The 16,749-nt window shown below is 40.3% G+C and overlaps 1 protein-coding gene and 1 non-coding gene across 3 annotated transcripts in view; both read right to left on the bottom strand.

Annotated features, from left to right (window-relative positions):
* RNF24 (ring finger protein 24) overlaps nt 1–16,749 on the bottom strand; it is a 116,002-nt gene that overhangs the window by 51,322 nt on the left and 47,931 nt on the right. The window lies entirely within an intron of this gene.
* On the bottom strand, nt 11,919–12,025 carry LOC128574449 (U6 spliceosomal RNA). Its single transcript, XR_008376799.1, has one exon. It is a non-coding gene; the product is annotated as a U6 spliceosomal RNA (small nuclear RNA).

Raw genomic sequence — 16,749 nt, 5'->3', positions numbered from 1 at the left:
CAAGAGAATCGCGTAAGCCCAAGAGTTAGAGGTTGCTGTGAGCCGTGTGACGCCACGGCACTCTACCTGAGGGTGGTACAGTGAGACTCTGCCTCTACAAAAAAAAAAAAAAAAAAAAAAATTATATATTGCTTTGAGTAGTATAGACATTTTAACAATGTTGATTCTTCCTAGCCATGAGCATGGTATGTTTTTCCATTTGTTAACATCTTCAGCTATTTCTTTTCTTAAAGTTTCAGTTCTCTTTGTAGAGATCTTTCACGTCCTTTGTTAGGTATACTCCCAAACATTTCATCTTCTTTGGCACTACTGTGAAAGGAATAGAGTCCTTCACTGGTTTTTTCAGCTTGGTTATTGTTGGTGTATACAAAGGCTACAGATTTATGGGTGTTGATTTTGTAGCCTGAGACATTGCTGTATTCCTTGATCACTTCTAAAAGTTTTGTAGTAGAATCCCTAGTGTTTTCCAGATATACGATCATATCATCTGCAAAGAGTGAAAGTTTGATCTCTTCTGACCCTACGTGGATACGCTTGATCGCCTTTTCTTCCCTAATTGCAATGGCTAAAACTTCCATTACAATGTTAAAGAGCAATGGAGACAACGGGCAACCTTGCCTGGTTCCTGATTTAAGTGGAAATGATTTTAATTTAACTCCATTCAACACAATATTGGCTGTGGGTTTGCTACAGATGGCCTCTATTAGTTTAAGAAATGTCTCTTCTATACAAATTTTCTTAAGTGTTCTGATCATGAAGGGATGCTGGATGTTATCAAAAGCTTTTTCTGCATCAATTGAAAGAATCATATGGTCCTTATTTTTTAGTCTGTTTATGTGCTGAATTACATTTATAGATTTACATATATTGCACCAGCCTTGAGACCCTGGGATAAATCCCACTTGGTCATGGTGTATAATTTTTTTGATGTGTTGTTGGATTCTGTTTGTTAGGATCTTATTGAGCATTTTAGCATCAATATTCATTAGTGATACTGGTCTATAATTTTCTTTTCTTGTCGGGTCTTTCCCTGGTTTGGGGATCAAGGTGATGTTTGCTTCGCAGAATGTGCTGGGCAATATTCCTTCTTTTTCTATATTTTGGAAGAGGTTTAGTAATATAGGTACTAGTTCTTCTTTAAAGGTTTGGTAGAATTCTGACGTAAAGCCATCTGGTCTTGGGCTTTTCTTTTAGGGAGATTTTGTATAGTTGATGCTATGTCAGAACTTGATATAGGCCTGTTCAACATTTCCACTTCATTCTGGCTAAGTCTTGGTAGGTGGCGTACTTCCAGGTATTGGCCGATTTCTTTCAGATTTTCGTATTTCTGAGAGTAGAGTTTCTTGTAGTATTCGTTAAGGATTTTTTGAATTTCTGAGGGGTCTGTTGTTATTTCATTGTTATCATTTCTGACTGATGAAATAAGAGATTTTAGTCTTTTTTTCCTGGTTAGGTTGGCCAAAGGTTTATCTATTTTATTGATCTTTTAAAAAAACCAACTTTTGGATTTATTGATCTGTTGTATAATTCTTTTGTTTTCAATTTCATTTAATTCTGCTCTGATTTTGGTTATTTCTTTTCTTCTGCTGGGTTTGGGGTTGGAGTGTTCTTCCTTCTCCAGTTGCTTGAGATGTCCCATTAATTTATTAACTTCCTTTCTTTCTGTTTTCTTGAGGAAGGCTTGCAGTGCTATAAATTTCCCTCTTAAGACTGCCTTTGCAGTATCCCAGAGGTTCTGGTAATTCATGTCTTGATTGTTGTTTTGTTCCAAAAATTCGGTGATTTCCTTCTTAATCTCATCTATAACCCATCTATCCTTCAGCACAAGGTTGTTTAGCTTCCATGTTTTTGTATGGGTATGCAGGTTCCTGTTGTTATTGAATTCAACTTTTATTCCATGATGGTCTGAGAAGATGCAAGGAATAATTCCTATTTTTTAAAATTTGCTGAGGTTAGATTTGTGGCCTAGGATGTGCTCGATTCTGGAGTATGTTCCATGGGCTGATAAGAAGAATGTGTATTCAGTTTTCTTGGGATGAAATGTTCTTTAGATGTCTGTTAAGTTCAGATATTGAATGGTTAAGTTTAAATATAAAATTTCTTGCTTAGCTTCTTTTTGGAGGATCTATCCAGCACTGCTAAAGGGGTGTTAAAATCTCCAACTACTATGGAACTGGACGGAAATCAAGTTGCTCACGTCTGTTAGTTTCTCTCATAAATTGAGGCACATTCTGGTTGGGTACATAAATATTAATAATTGAAAGCTCATCATATTGAGTATTACCTTTAACAAATATGAAGTGTCCATCATTAACCTTCTTTATTTTGGTTGGTTTAAAGCCTATTGTGTCTGTGAATAGGATTGCAATGCCTTTTTTCTGCTTTCCATTTGCCTGGAGTATAGATGACCATCCCTTCACCTTGAGTCTAAATTTGTCTTTTAATGTAAGATGCGATTCTTGTATGCAGCAGATATCTGGCTTGAGTTTTTGTACCCAGTCAGCCAACCTGTGCCTATTTAGAGGACAATTTAAACCATTCACATTAATTGAGAATATTGATAAGCCTTTCGAGAGTCTGGTGGACATTTTTAATCCTTTTGTGACTGTGGAAGTTGGAATTTGATCAAAAATTTCTGGGTGGGTTTACTTTTGTGGTGTAGGATTACGCTGTTCTTTATGGAGGATAGGTCTGAGAATATCCTGGAGAGCTGGTTTGGTTATGGGAAATTTCTTCAACGTGTGAATGTCATTGAAGTATTTAATTTCTCTGTCATAAATGAAACTCAGTTTAACTGGGTACAGGTCCTCAGTTTAGCTGGGTTGAAATTTATTTTGTTTTAGGAGATTAAAAGTTGATGACCATCCTCTTCTAGCTTGAAAGTTTTAAGCAGAAAGATCTGCAGTTATTCTAATATTTTTGCCCTTGTAGGTGGTTTTCTTTCATCTGGCTGCTTTCAGAATTTTCTCCTTCATATTAACTTTAGTGAAGTTAATTATGATATGTCTGGGAGATGTCTTATTTGGGTTGAGTTGTGCTGGAGTTCTGAAACTGTCTGCTATCTGAATTTCAGAATCTCTTGGCATGTCTGGAAAGTTCTCCTTCATAATCTCATGGAGAAGAAACTCTGTGCCTTGTGAAGCCAGTTCGTCGCTTTCGGGGATCCCTATCAGACGAATATTGGTTTTCTTTGAATTATCCCAGAGCTCTCTGAGAGAGTGATCTGTTTTTGCCCTCCATTTCTCTTCCTCTTTGAGAGTTTGGGAGTGTTCGAAAGCTTTGTCTTCAATGTCAGAAATCCTTTCTTCTGCTTGCTCCATTCTGTTACTGAGGGATTCTACTGTGTTTCTCAGATCTTTGAGGGCTGCAACTTCTTGTCTTGATGTGTCAAAATCTTTGGTCATTTGATCTTTGAATTTGTTGAATTCTTGAGATATCTTTTGGGTTACTGCTTGGAATTCTAATTCGATCTTATTTGCTATCCAGATTCTGAATTTGATTTCTGACATCTCAGCTATTTGTTTGTGCATGGGATCTTGTGCTGTGTCTGCCCCATTGATCCTTGGGGGAGTTGATCTACTCTGACCATTCATATTGACAGAGTTTTTCTATTGATTTCCCCTCATGATTGTTTTTCACCATTGCCTCTAGCTGTCCTCAGAGTTGGGGAGGTGTTTCCCCAAGATTAGACCCGAGCGAGATCACTCTATTGTTGCTGGATCTTTGTAGTGTGTGGCCCTGTGTAGTTCCTCTGGGGCTGCTCCAGCCAGGTTGTAGAAGCAGCTCCGGAGTGTGACATACCTGGATCCAGCAATAGGGTGGAAGGTGGTGCACATGGTTCTGGGAGTGCCTAGTACCCAGTGACTTTGGCACAGAGAGCCCGAGGCTCCAGCAGTCTCTGGCTAGGAGAAGGGCTCTGCGCAGACGCAGGGAGGGCTCCAGAGGGCACGTAGCTACCAGAGTCCCTGGCCAGATGAGCAGGGCGGTGTGGAGGCAGGGAGGGCACAGGAGGGAGGATGCAGGGTTTCCCGGCTCCTGCACTTCTTGGTCAGGGCATGCAGCGGCCCGGTGGGTGCAGGTCATTGGTTTGGAGTCACAGCGCAGCTCTTATGGAGATCCAGGCGGCGCCAAGCCCAGGAGTTTGAGTTTGCTATGAGCTGTGACGCCACGACACTCTACAGGGTAATAGCCTGAGGCTCCAGTGTGCCAAAACCAGTCTCACTCTGCCCCTGAGGGTTAGGCTGTAAGGCAGCTCAGTCCCCGCATTTAGGCTGCTCAGTCACTAGGTTACTAGCTCCCGCCTGATCCTTGCTCTGCGACCCTGAGGGTGGAGCTTGCTGGGGCAGTTCTCTCACAATGGCTCCCTATGGCCCACGGCCGAACACAATTAGCTCCGTCCAGCTCAGCGCCTCAGTCTGGGGCCCTAGACAATGCCCAAAGCTCCGCACTCCTGCTCAGGCTCTCCCCAAAGGCAGTTCAACTGAGTGCCAAATCCAAAAACACCGAAACAGTTCACAGGTAAGGCCTTTCCAGTTTGTAGTCTCACTGTTGCTTGTACTTATGGCTGGCGATTGAACACACACAACCACTTGCCAGTTTTCCATCGTTTTTGACCTCCTCTTGGGGTCCAGAAGTCCCTTGCTGAAGTCCCTGTATCCTCAAAGGGATGATTATAGGCAGATCCCACCAGCCAGAATGCCTGGAATCTTATCTCTCCAGACTCACCGTGCCCTGTTACAGGGAGGCTGTTACTTGGCCACCATCTTGGATTGTTCCACTACACACATCTTTCTTACACCCAGATTTTCAGTTAAGATACTCCTGTTTCTTTAGCTGTTAACTTGGTCTGCCATGCTCCTCACAGTCAATGATTCTGACACACAATTGCAATGTTTTTATCAATGCTGCAGATTACTGGCCTCCCTGACCTCTTCATTGTGATGGTTTCTCTCTTCTCAGAAAAATGTTTACTCCATTTGCATGCTGTTTCCTTCATAACGTCTCCATAAACTTGGAATAACATGTCCCTGATTTCACTTCTACTCTTGCTTACTCTAACAAATTTATGAATGTCTGTTCGTTGCTCTAATTCAGGCTTCCACATTCTTGCAATGACACAAAAAGCACACAATAAGGAATGCTACTCAGCAAGACATCGCCACATGTCAACAGGAACATAGCTGTGAGACACTAATATACCAGAGTTATGAAACCTTATCGAGTTGTTTGTATAGTTCTGGCAACATAAGCACATGATGGCAAGTTCATGAACTTAATCGTCAGCCCTTCATAAATAAAGATTACGTCCTCACTGCCCTCCAATTCCCGCTGCAGCCATTGCCGCAGCCACTATGCCGAAACGAAAGAAGGAGAATCAGCACCACTTTACCGCCGCAGCAGCAGCCCCCATTACGGGAGAGGGAAGAGACTGGAGATGAGGAGGATGAGAGTCCCGTCGGACCACCCAGCCTTCTGGGCCCTCCCCCCATGGCCAATGGAAAGCCTGGTGATCCCAAGTCAGGAAATCATAGAGTAGGAGAAGATATTTGGAACAAATATAACCAATAAAGAGCTCATATCTAGAATGTATAAAGAACTCATCCAGACAAGCTATTAGGAAAATTGACAAAAGACCAGAACAGACACCTTATAAAAATGGAGATCTAAATGAACAAGAAATGTGAACAAGTGCTCAACGTCATTAGTCATCAAACAAATGCAAGATAAAAACACAACACTTCAAAATTGGAACTCTTGCATGCTGCTGGTGGGATTGTAAAATGATGTAATCACTATGGAAAAAGAGTATGTTGGTTTCTCAAAAAGTTAAAAATAGAACTATGATATGACAGTCCCATTTATACCCCCCAAACTGGAAGTAGGATCTTGAAGAGGTATTTGCACATCCATGTTCATAGCAGTACTATTCACAAAGCCAAGAGGTGGAAGCAACCCAAATGGCCATTGACAGAAGAATGGATAAACAAAATGTCATGCATTCATACAGTGGAATACTATTCAGCTTTATAAAAGAAGAAAATGCTTTCACATACTACGACACGGATGAACTTTGAGGACGTGTATGCTAAGTGCGATAGAAGACAAGCACAGTGGGCCAGGTGTAGTGGCTCATCCTATAATCCCAGAACTTTGGGAAGCTGAAGCAGAAAGAGTACTTGAGGCCAGGAATTTGAGACCAGCCTCAGCAACAGAGTGAGACATGCTTGTGCGCCCAACGCCCATCTACAAAAAGTAAAAAGATTAGCCAGGCACAGTGACACACTTGTAGTCCCAGCTATTCAGAAGGCTGACAGAGGAAGATCACTTGAGTCCAGAAGTTTGAGGCTTCAGTGAGCTGTGATCACACCATTACACTCTGACCTGGCTGACAGAACAAGCCTCTGTCCCTAAAAAATAAGTCTTTTTAAAAGGCAGTTTCACTTATCTGAGGTGTCCAAAGTCAAATTCATAGAAACAGTAACATAGTGATTACAAGGGGCTAGGGGAAGAGGGATTGACGAAAGAGAATTGTTTAATAGGTACAGAATTTCAGTTAGGTTTAATAAAGTTCTGGAGATCTTTTTCACAGCAAGATGAATATACTTAACACTACTGAACTGTACACTTAAAAACAGTTAAGATGGTAAATTTTATGTTATGTGTTTTTTACCACAATAAAGGATAAACTAAAATAAATAAATAAATAAATAAATAAAGATTACTACAGATTAAAAAAAATAGTATCTTTCCATCTTCCCAGAAAGTTCCCTTGTGAACCTCTGCAGTTAATTATCACCCCAACCCTGATTTCTATCATTACAGATCAATTTTCCTTATTCTACAATTTAATACAAATGGAATCACTCAGTATGCTCTCTTTTGTGTTTAGCATCTAATCACTCAATAGGTCTGTGAGAGTATTAACAAATACACAAAATACTTGTACTTCACATTATATTCCCACTATTCCCCAAATAGCCTATTACTTATATTTGCAGACTCTTAAAGTCACTAACCCAGTGTTTTCAACCCTTTTATCTCATGGCACATGGAACCTATAGTTAAACATCCCTAGCACATTTAAACTATGTTGATCAAAAAAAGCATAAACTTACCATGCTTTGAACTTTTTTTTTTTTTTTTTTTTTTTGAGACAGAGTTTTACTATGTTGCCCTTGCTAGCGTACCATACCATCATAGCTCACAGCAACCTCAAACTCTTGGGCTTAAGCGATTTTCTTGCCTCCGCCTCCAAAGTAGCTGGTACTATAGGTGCCTGCCACAACCCCCGGCTTTTTTGTTGTAGTTGTCACTGTTGTTTGGCAGGCTGGGGCTGGATTCGAACACACCAGCTCTGGTGTATGTGACTGGTGCCCTAGCCGCTGAGTTACAGGTGCCAAACCTGTGCTTTGAACTTCTTTCAAAATAATGATCTTTAGGACAGCGCCTGTGGCTCAAGGGGTGGGGCGCTGGCCCCCTGTACAGGAGGTAGCGGGTTCAGACCTGGCCCCGGCCAAAAACTGCAAAAAAAAAAAAAAATAATAAAATAAATAATGATCTTTTAAAAATGTTCTCAGCATACTTAAGATCTTCTCACAGTACACTAGTGTGCTACGGCATTCTGGTTGAAAATCATGGCACTAACCTCATCTATGAACTCATCAATTTTATGGTTAATCCTTTGATTATTTCTTTACAAAGTTCCTGTTTACCCATTTTAGGTGTCATTTCCATGGAAGAAATTTTCACCATGTCCTTTATTTAGGCCATTCCTTTCCATTTTTAAGTGTTTCTTCAATGCAGAATTATTTTTCTACCTATTATATATATACATACATATATATATATATATATATGTATTTTTTTTTTTTTTTTTTACAGTGTCTCACTTCGTTGCCCTTGGTAGAGTGCCGTGGCATCACAATTCATGGCGACCTCCAGTTCTTGGCCTTAGGTGATTCTCTTGCCTCAGCCTCCTGAGCAGCTGGGACTACAGGCGCCTGCCACAACACCCAGCTATTTTTTGGATGCAGTTAGGTTGGGCCTGGGTTCGGTACTGGGGCCACCCTCAGTATATGGGGTGGGCGCCCTACTCACTGAGCCACACAGGCACCATCCCCTTTATGTATTTTTTAAGTCTCCAGCAGAAAAAATGTAAAGTTTGATTCACCCACTGTATTTTTTCCCAAAATCTAAGGAAAAGTAAGAAATCAGAGGTTCTCAGGTCTGGAGCACTGAAGCCACTTTTATTGAGGGCATGTGCCAATCTGGGCAAAGCTCATAGTGTAGCCTACATAGGATCCCCTACATTAAGCCAGGAAGAAATGCAAAGCAAGTGTATATACACAGTCTTTCTTTTCACTGCTGTTGTTCTTTTATTATATTTACCTTTTAGTTCCACAGAACCATGGGAAAACCCTCCACATCTATGGTCCTATATGTCTATTAGTTTTATTTGTAAATAATGCACAAATAAGATAATACCTGGAACAACTGTTGAAACATTCTTACTCACTTATTGTGTTTCTTTAATTTCTTCCTCCCACCATTTTGATTTTTAGAGATAGGATTTTACTTTGTTGCCCAGGCTGGAATGTAGAATGCAGTGGCAAGGTCACAGTTCACTGTAACCTTGAATGCCTGGGCTTAAGCAATCCTCCCGCCTCAGCCTTCCACATAGCTAGGGACTACAGGGGTGTGCCACCATACTTGGCTAATTACAAAATTTTGGGGTAGAGACGGGGTCTCACTATATTGCCCAGTCTGGTCTTGAACTCCTAGTCTCAAGCAGTCTTCCCACCTTGGCCTTTCAAAGTGTTGTGATTATAGGCATGAGCCACCAAGCCTATCGTTCCCTATTTAATATTTTTTTCCTCAAGTGTATTCAGAGAATTCTCACCAATTCTTATCATTTTTATATCTTTGGTGTTATTTCCCCCCCCTTTTTTAGAGCTTTATACTTTATTTTCTCAATTCTTGGTCCAACTTCTCTAGAGTACTCTTTAGATATCTTAAAACACTACTGCTTTTCTTCCATTATCTGTATGATACTGCTTATGTATGCTTATAGCCTGTATAGTACTGTTCCTTTTTCATCTGCATTCTCTACATTGTTTAAGTTGATGTATTTACAATCAGAGGGAAGGAGAACACACCAAGCAAGAGGCTTGACAATGCAGCTGGGTTTTATTTTGGAGACAGAGTCTGGGGGTTGAGTGCCATGGTCTTATAGCTCACAGCAACCTCAAACTCTTGGGCTTAAGAAATCCTCTTGCCTCAGCCTCCCGAGTAGCTGGGACAACAGGCACCTGCCACAATGCCTGGCTGTTTTATGAGACGGAGTCTCGCTCTTGCTCAGGCAGGTATGGAACGCCTGAGCTCAAGCAATCCACCTGCTTTGGCCTCCCAGACTACTAGCATTACAGGCACAAGCCACCGTGCCCTCAACAATGTGGCTTTGTCTGTTTGGACAGAAGCATCTACTGAGAGGTTACTGATCACATTTACATTAAGGACATTAAACTGTGTGCTTCAGTTTAATTCAACAGGCACTGAGTGGCAGGTGCTATGGAAAGAAATGAAGAAAAGTGTGTTCAGCAAAGGGGACATTGTTGCTCTGATGTTGCTCACTTCAGAATTGGTATTTTCCCAGAAAGGAGGAAAAAATTCTTTGCTTCGTCTTCCACTTCTTTTTCCTGGATGGTCCCTTTTTAAGGGCCTAGCTATGGAATAAACAGGTTTTTGTGGCCTGGCCTAGATCAGACCCAGGGACTTAACTACCTTTTTAAAATTATGTGTATATTGGGAGGAGAGCGAGATGGCGGCCGAGTAACAGCTTCCTTGCATCTGGGCACCGTGAGTCTGGGGAGATAGGACTCCAGGCATCTCTGGCTGGTGGGATCTGCCTATCATCACCCTGTATCCATCACCCCTGTGAGGATACAGGGAGTCAGCGAGAGACTTCTGGACCCCAAGAGGAGGACTAAAACAGTGGAAAACCAGCAAGTGGTCACGTGTGTTCAATGGGTCTAAACCCGTCCGCAACTGTAAGTTCAGTAGCAGCGAGACTGCAAACCGGAAAGGCCTTCCCTGTGAACTGTTTTGGTGTCTTTGGACTTGACACTCAGTTGAACTGCCTTGGCGAGAGCCTGAGCGGGAGTGCGGAGAACTTTGGCTGTTGTCTAGGGCCCCAGTCTGAGCCGCTGAGCCAGACGGAGCTAATAGTGTTTGGCGGTGGGTCACAGGGAGCCATAGTGAGTGATCTGCCCCGGCAAGCTCTGCCCTCAGGGTCGCAGAGCCAGAATCGGGTGGGAGCTGGTAATCTAGCCACTGAGTAGCCTAAGGGTAGGGTTTGAGCCGCCTTGCAGCCCTAACCCTCAGGGGCAGAGAGAGACCGGTTTTGGCACACTGGTTAAGTGGATAGCCACTTCAGCAGTGATTCCAGCAACAAGCACTTTCCTGGGAAAGCTTCTGCTCAGCAAGTATACAAGTTCAAAGTGCCTTTTAAGTAGGCTGAAGAGAGATTTAGGGTATCTACCTGCTGGGGTTTGAGAAATCAGCAGACTCCAGTCGTATCAGAACTGTGATTAACATCTCATACCCCAGAAGACCACATGTTTCCCAGACAACATTCAACAACATATACATACTGTTTTGTTTTTGGTTGTGTTTTTTTTGTTGTTGTTTGGTTGTCTTTTTGCTTATTTTGATGTTGTTGATGTTCTGTTTTTTAATTTCAACCTTTTCCGTACAGATCTTTTTTCTTTCTCAATTTTTCTAGTTTAATTATAATTTCCCATTGCTGCCTTTTTCAATCACTAGAACTTCATTACTGCTAGTGTTTCAACCGCTATTATTTGGTTTTTCACCCAATTTTATCCCGTAAAGTTTTCTGTTTGTTTTGGTTTGATTTATAGCATTTTTGTCTTTCCTCTCTACTTGGTGGAAGTGGGGTACTGTGTCTGATCAGGTTAGCAAAGAGCTGCTGACCTCAAAGGAATCACCCAACTGGGCACCCCCAGAAGGTGGGTTTTTTTTAAGGTTGTGTCAAAGTACCCTACTGTACACCTATATTGCTCTGTCTCCCTCTTTCTGTGCCTCTCTTCTTTTTGTCAATATTCCTTTTACCCACCCCCTCTCCTTTCTCTATTTTTTTTTTTTTTCTTTTCACTCGGTCCTCCTTTCTTTCATCCCTTTCTTGCTCTTCAACCTTCTCACCCTTCTGGTCCTGTACCAAAAGGACTCATCGAACCCTTAGTCCACAGGCACGAGAACTTAAAGAGCAAGAGGAAGTGAAAGGAAAATTAGGGCAAGGAAACAGATAAAAGAAATCACTCATGAGGAAGAATCTGCAGAAAACTCCAGGCAACATGAAGAACCATTCCAGAGCAACCCCGCCAAGGGACCATGAGGTAGCTACTGCAGAGGATTCCACCTATAAAGAAATGTTAGGAATGACAGAAAGGGAACTTAGAATACACATAATGAAAATAATGAAGGAAATGATGGAAACAATGAAGGAAACTGCTAATAAAGTGGAAAATAACCAAAAGGAAATCCAAAAACAGAATCAAATAAGAGATGAACGATATGAAGAATATAAAAAGGATATAGCAGAGCTGAAGGAACTGAAACAGTCAATTAGGGAACTTAAAGAGGCAATGGAAAGTATCAGCAACAGGTTAGACCATGCAGAAGAAAGAATTTCAGAGGTAGAAGACAAAGTTTTTGAGATAATTCAGATAGTAAAAGAGGCAGAAAAGAAGAGAGAGAAGGCAGAACATTCACTGTCAGAATTATGGGACTTTATGAAGTGTTCCAACATACGAGTTATAGGAATCCCAGAAGGGGAAGAAGAATTCCCCAGAGGAATGGAAGCCATACTAGAGAATATATTTTTTTTTTGGGGGGGGGGGGGTTAAAATATGAAATGCTTCACGAATCTGCGTGTCATCCTTGCGCAGGGGCCATGCTAATCTTCTCTGTATCATTCCAATTTTAGTATATGTGCTGCCGAAGCGAGCACCATACTAGAGAATATTATAAAAGAAAATTTCCCAAATATCACCAAAGATTCTGACACTGCTCTCAGAGGGATATCGGACCCCAGGTTGCCTCAATTCTAACCGAGCTTCTCCAAGACACATTGTGATGAACCTGTCCAAAATCAAGACAAAAGAAAAGATTCTGCAAGCTGCCAGGAGTAAGCGCCAGTTGACCTACAGGGGCAAATCCATCAGAGTGATCGCAGACTTCTCTAATGAAACTTTCCAAGCAAGAAGACAATGGTCATCTACCTTTAATCTACTTAAACAGAACAATTTCCAGCCCAGAATTCTGTACCTTGCTAAGCTAAGCTTAAAAATTGATGGAGAAATCAAATCATTTGCGGATATATAAACATTGAGGAAATTCGCCACAACAAGACCAGCTCTACAGGAAATACTTCAATCTGTTCTGCACACTGACCACCACAATGGATCAGCAGCAAAGTAAGAACTCAGAAATTAAAGGCCAGAACCTAACCGCCACACTGATGCAAAAGATAAAACTAAGCAATGGACTCTCACGAAATAAGATGAATAGAATACTACCACACTTATCAATTATCTCAATAAATGTTAATGGCTTGAATTCCCCACTGAAGAGACATAGATTGGCTGACTGGATTAAAAAACACAAGCCATCCATTTGCTGTCTGTAAGAAACACATCTGGCTTCAAAAGACAAATTAAAGCTCCGAGTCAAGGGTTGGAAGAGAATTATTCAGGCAAATGAAATTCAGAAGAAAAGAGGAGTTGCAATCTTATTTTCAGATTCATGTGGATTTAAAGCAACTAAAGTCAAAAAAGACAAAGATAGTCACTTTATATTGGTCAAGGGAAAAATACAACAAGATGTTTCAATTCTAAATATTTATGCACCCAATTTAAATGCTCCCAGATTCTTGAAACAGACCTTACTCAGTCTGAGCAATATGATATCTGATAATAGCTTAATAACAGGGGACTTTAACACTCCTCTTACAGAGCTAGACAGATCCTCTAAACAGAAATTAAACAAAGATATGAGATTTAAATGAGACCCTAGAACAACTGTGCTTGATAGATGCATATAGAACACTCCATCCCAAAGATAAAGAACATACATTCTTCTCATCACCCCATGGAACATTCTCCAAAATTGATTATATCCTGGGACACAAAACAAATATCAACAGAATCAAAAGAATTGAAATTTTACCTTGCATCTTCTCAGACCATAAGGCACTAAAGGTGGAACTCAACTCTAATAAAAACGCTCGACCCCACACAAAGGCATGGAAATTAAACAATCTTCTGTTGAATAACAGATGGGTGCAGGAAGAAATAAAACAGGAAATCATCAACTTCCTTGAGCATAACAACAATGAAGACACAAGCTACCAAAACCTGTGGGATACTGCAAAAGCAGTTTTGAGAGGAAAATTCATCGCTTTAGATGCCTACATTCGAAAAACAGAAAGAGAGCGCATCAACAATCTCACAAGCCATCTTAGGGAATTGGAAAAAGAAGAACAATCTAAGCCCAAACTCAGTAGAAGAAAAGAAATATCCAAAATCAAATCAGAGATCAATGAAATTGAAAACAAAAGAATCATTCAGAAAATTAATGAAACAAGGAGTTGGTTTTTTGAAAACATAAATAAAATAGATAAACCATTGGCCAGACTAACGAGAAATAGAAAAGTAAAATCTCTAGTAACCTCAATCAGAAATGATAAAGGGGAAATAACAACTGATCCCACAGAGATACAAGAGATCATCTCTGAATACCAGAAACCCTATGCCCAGAAATTTGACAATGTGAAGGAAAGGGATCAATATTGGGAATCACACCCTCTCCCTAGACTTAGCCAGGAAGAAATAGAGCTCCTGAACAGACCAATTTCAAGCACTGAGATCAAAGAAACAATAAAAAATCTTCCAACCAAAAAATGCCCTGGTCCAGATGGCTTCACCCCAGAATTCTATCAAACCTTCAAGGAAGAGCTTATTCCTGTACTGCAGAAATTATTCCAAAAAACTGAGGAAGAAGGAATCTTCCCCAACACATTCTATGAAGCAAACATCACCCTGATACCAAAACCAGGAAAAGACCCAAACAAAAAGGAGAATTTCACACCAATCTCACTCATGAATATAGATGCAAAAATTCTCAACAAAATCCTAGCCAATAGATTACAGCTTATCATCAAAAAAGTCATTCATCATGATCAAGTAGGCTTCGTCCCAGGGATGCAAGGCTGGTTTAACATGCGCAAGTCCATAAACGTTATCCACCATATTAACAGAGGCAAAAATAAGATCACATGATCCTCTCAATAGATGCAGAAAAAGCATTTGATAAAATCCAGCATCCTTTTCTAATCAGAACACTGAAGAGTATAGGCATAGGTGGCACATTTCTAAAACTGATTGAAGCTATCTATGACAAACCCACAGCTAATATTTTACTGAATGGAGTAAAACTGAAAGCTTTTCCTCTTAGAACTGGAACCAGACAAGGTTGTCCGCTGTCACCTTAGCTATTCAACATAGTGCTGGAAGTTCTAGCCAATACAATTAGGCAAGACAGGGAAATTAAGGGAATGCAAATGGGAGCAGAGGAGGTCAAACTCTCCCTCTTTGCTGACGACATGATCTTATACTTAGAGAACCCCAAAGACTCAACCACAAGACTCTCAGAAGTCATCAAAAAATACAGTAATGTTTCAGGATATAAAATCAATGTCCACAAGTCAGTAGCCTGTGTATACACCAATAAGAGTCAAGATGAGAAGCTAATTAAGGACACAACTCCCTTCACCATAGTTTCAAAGAAAATGAAATACCTAGGAATATACCTAATGAAGGAGGTGAAGGACCTCTATAAAGAAAATTATGAAATCCTCAGAAAGGAAATAGCAGAGGATATTAACAAATGGAAGAACATACCATGCTCATGGCTGGGAAGAATCAATATTGTTAAAATGTCTATACTTCCCAAAGCAATCTACCTATTCAATGCCATTCTTATCAAAATACCAACATCGTACTTTCAAGATTTGGAGAAAATGATTCTCCGTTTTGTATGGAACTGGAAAAAAACCCATATAGCTAAGGCAGTTCTTAGTAATAAAAATAAAGCTGGGGGCATCAGCACACCAGATTTTAGTCTGTACTACAAAGCCATAGTGGTCAAGACAGCATGGTACTGGCACAAAAACAGAGACATAGACACTTGGAATTAAATTGAAAACCAAGAAATGAAACTAACATTTTACAACCACCTAATCTTCAATAAACCAAACAAGAACATACGTTGGGGGAAAGACTCCCTATTCAATAAATGGTGTTGGGAGAACTGGATGTCTACATGTAAAAGACTGAAACTGGACCCACACCTTTCCCCACTCACAAAAATTGATTCAAAATGGATAAAGGACTTATATTTAAGGCATGAAACAATAAAAATCTCAAAGAAAGCATAAGAAAAACACTGGAAGATATTGGCCTGGGGAAAGACTTCATGAAGAAGACTGCCATGGCAACTGCAACAACAACAAAAATAAACAAATGGGACTTCATTAAACTGAAAAGCTTCTGTACAGCTAAGGAGACAATAACCAAAGCAAAGAGACAACCTACACAATGGGAAAGGATATTTGCATATTTTCAATCAGACAAAAGCTTGATAACTAGGATCTATACAGAACTCAAATTAATCCACATGAAAAAAGCCAACAATCCCATATATCAATGGGCAAGAGACATGAATAGAACCTTCTCTAAAGATGACAGACGAATGGCTAACAAACACATGAAAAGATGTTCATCATCTCTATGTATTAGAGAAATGCAAATCAAAACAACCCTGAGATATCATCTAACCCCAGTGAGAAAGGCCCACATCACATAATCTCAAAACTGCAGATGGTGGCGTGGACGTGGAGAGAAGGGAACACTTTCTTTTACACTGCTGGTGGGACTGCAAACTAGTACAACCTTTCTGGAAGGAAGTATGGAGAAACCTCAAAGCACTCAACCTAGACCTCCCATTTGATCCTGCAATCCCATTACTGGGCATCTACCCAGAAGGAAAAAAATCCTTTTATCATAAGGACACTTGTACTAGACTGTTTATTGCAGCTCAATTTACAATCGCCAAAATGTGGAAACAGCCTAAATGCCCACCAACCCAGGAATGAATTAACAAGCTGTGGTATATGTATACCATGGAATACTATTCAGCTATTTAAAAAAAATGGAGACATTACATCCTTCATATTAACTTGGATGGAAGCGGAAGACATTATTCTTAGTAAAGCATCACAAGAATGGAGAAGCATGAATCCTATGTACTCAATTTTGATATGAGGACAATTAATGACAATTAAGGTTATGGGGGGGGGAGGAAAAGCAGAAAGAGGGACGGAGCGAGGGGGCTGGGGCCTTGGTGTGTGCTACACTTTATGGGGACAAGACATGATTGCAAGATTAACTTTACGTAACAATTGCAATCAGTGTAACCTGGCTTATTGTACCCACAATGATTCCCCAACAATTAAAAAAAAAAAAGAAATAGCTTTTGCCTTAACATCAACATGAAAAAAAAAATTATATGTATATAGAAGGAAGTACTCTAGGTTTTGAAAAACAAAATTGGGAAACATATAGTTGGAATTGGCTGAAAACAATAAACTTGGGAACTTTGTAATGTGCAATTAAT

This window comes from Nycticebus coucang, chromosome 21 (genome assembly GCF_027406575.1).
Source record: "Nycticebus coucang isolate mNycCou1 chromosome 21, mNycCou1.pri, whole genome shotgun sequence".
NCBI classification, from domain to species: Eukaryota; Metazoa; Chordata; class Mammalia; order Primates; family Lorisidae; genus Nycticebus; species Nycticebus coucang.
This window is presented reverse-complemented; position numbering and strand designations above follow the sequence as displayed.